This window comes from Bison bison, unplaced genomic scaffold (genome assembly GCF_000754665.1).
Source record: "Bison bison bison isolate TAMUID 2011002044 unplaced genomic scaffold, Bison_UMD1.0 scf7180017864383, whole genome shotgun sequence".
Classification (NCBI taxonomy): Eukaryota; Metazoa; Chordata; class Mammalia; order Artiodactyla; family Bovidae; genus Bison; species Bison bison.
Genome location: NW_011494955.1, coordinates 8375923 through 8378960, shown reverse-complemented (window position 1 = coordinate 8378960; position 3038 = coordinate 8375923).

The following is a 3038-nucleotide window of genomic DNA, read 5'->3' as shown; positions in this document are numbered from 1 at the left end:
GGAGAAGCTCTTGAGAGTCCCTTGGACTGCAAGGAGATCCAACCAGTCCATTCTGAAGGAGATCAGCCCTGGAATTTCTTTGGAAGGAATGATGCTAAAGCTGAAACCCAGTACTTTGGCCACCTCATGCAAAGAGTTGACTGATTGGAAAAGACTCTGATGCTGGGAGGGATTGGGGGCAGGAGGAGAAGGGGATGACAGAGGATGAGATGGCTGGAGGGCATCACTGACTCGATGGGTGTGAGTCTGAGTGAACTCTGGGAGTTGGTGATGGACAAGGAGGCCTAGCGTGCTGTGATTCATGGGGTCGCAAAGAGTCGGACATGACTGAGCGACTGAACTGAACTGAACTGAATATTCCATTTTGTATTTGTACTACAACTTCTTTATCCATCCATCTGTCAATGGACACCTAGGTTGCTTCCATGTTCTAGCTATTGTAAATAGTGCTGCAGTGAACAATGGGATACATGTGTCTCTTTCAATTTTGGTTTCCTCAGGGTATATGCCTAGGAGTGGGATTGGTGGGTCATATGGTGGTTTTAGGGAGAAGGCAATGGCACCCCACTCCAGTACTCTTGCCTGGAAAATCCCATGGATGGAAGAGCCTGGTAGGCTGCAGTCCATGGGGTCGCTGAGGGTCGGACATGACTGAACGACTTCACTTTCACTTTTCACTTTCATGCATTGGAGAAGGAAATGGCAACCTACTCCAGTGTTCTTGCCTGGAGAATCCCAGGGACGGGCAAGCCTGGGGGGCTGCCGTCTGTGGGGTCGCACAGAATCGGACACGACTGAAGCAACTTAGCAGCATTGTGGTTTTATTCCTAGTTTTTAAAGGAATCTCCATACTGTCTTCCATAGTGGCTCTCTCAGTTTACATTCCCACCAACAGTGCAAGAGCATTCCCTTTTCTCCACACCCTCTCCAACATTTATTGTTTGTAGACTTTTTGATGATGGCCATTCTGACCAGTGTGAGATGATATCTCATTGTAGTTTTGATTTGCATTTCAGTAATAATGAGCAATGTTGAGCATCTTTTCATGTGTTTGTTAACCATCTGTATGTCTTCTTTAGAGAAATGTCTGTTTAGATCTTTTCCCCACATTTTGATTGGGTTGTTTGTTTTTCTGGTATTGAGTTGTATGAGCTGCTTATAAATTCTGGAAATCAATCCTTTGTCAGTTGTTTCATTTGCTCTTCTCCCATCCTGAAGGTTGTCTTTTCACCTTGCTTATAGTTTCCTTTGCTGTGCTAAAGCCTTTAAGTTTAATCAGATCCCACTTGTTTACTTTTCATTTCCATTACTCTAAGAAGTGGGTCACAGAGGATCTGTCTTGATTTGATTTATGTCATCGAGTTGTCTGCCTATGTTTTCCTCTCAGAGTTTTATAGTTTCTGGTCTTACATTTAGGTCTTTAATCCATTTTGAGTTTATCTTTGTGTATGGTGTTAGGAAGTGGTCTAATTTTATTCTTTCACGTGTCCAGTTTTTCCAGCACCATTTATTGAAGAGGCTACCTTTGCCCCATTGTATATACTTGCCTCCTTTTTCAAAAATAAGGTACCCATAGATGCATGGGTTTATTTCTGGGCTTTCTGTCTTGTTCCATTGGTCTATATTTCTGTTTTTGTGCCATTTCCATACTCTCTTGATGATTGTAACTTTGAGGTATAATCTGAGGTCAGGAAGATTGATTCCTCCAGCTCCATTCATCTTTCTCAAGACTGCCTTGCCTATTCGGGGTCTTCTGTGTTTCCATATGAATTGTGAAATTTTTTGTTCTAGTTCCATGAAAAATGCCATTGGTAATTTGATAGGGATCGCATTGAATCTGTAGATTGCATTGGGTAGTATAGTCATTTTCACAATATTGATTCTTCCTATCCAGGAACATGGAATATCTCTCCATCTGTTTATGTCATCTTTGATTTCTTTCACTAGTGTCTTATAATTTTCTGTGTACAGTTCTTTTGTCTCCTTAGGTAAGTTTATTCCTAGGTATTTAATTCTTTCTGTTGCAATGGTGAATGGGATTGATTCCTTAACTCTTTTTCTGGTTTGTCATTGTTATTATATAGAAATGCAAGTGATTTCTATGTATTGATTTTGTATCCTGAAACTTTGCTAAATTCACTGATTAGCGCTACTAATTTTCTGATACTATCTTTAGGGTTTTCTATGTATAGTATCATGTCATCTGCAAACAGTGAGAGCTTTACTTCTTCTTTTCTGATCTGTATTCCTTTTATTTCTTTTTCTTCTCTGATTGCTGTAGCTAGGAGTTCCAGAACTATACTGAATAATAGTGGTGAAAGTGGGCACCCTTGTCTTGTTCCTGATCTTAGGGGGAAAGCTATCAGTTTTTCACCATTGAGAATAACGTTTGCCATAGGCCTATCATATATGGCCTTTACTATGTTAAGGTAAGTTCCTTCTGTGCCCATTTTTTGAAGAGTTTTAATCATAAATGGGTGCTGAATTTTGTCAAAGGGTTTTTCTGCATCTATTGAGATTATCATATGGTTTTTATCTTTCAATTTGTTAATATGGTGTATCACATTGATTTGAGTATGTTGAAGAATTCTTACATCCCTGGAATACACCCAACTTGATCATGGTGTATGAGGTTTTTTTTTTGTTTTTGTTTTTTAAATTTTATTTTATTTTTAAACTTTACATAATTGTATTAGTTTTGCCAAATATCAAAATGAATCCGCCACAGGTATACCTGTGTTCCCCATCCTGAACCCTCCTCCCTCCTCCCTCCCCATACCCTCCCTCTGGGTCGTCCCAGTGCACCAGCCCCAAGCGTCCAGTATCGTGCATCGAACCTGGACTGGCGACTCGTTTCATACATGATATTATACATGTTTCAATGCCATTCTCCCAAATCTTCCCACCCTCTCCCTCTCCCACAGAGTCCATAAGACTGTTCTATACATCAGTGTCTCTTTTGCTGTCTCGTACACAGGGTTATTGTTAGCATCTTTCTAAATTCCATATATATGCGTTAGTATACTGTATTGGTGTTT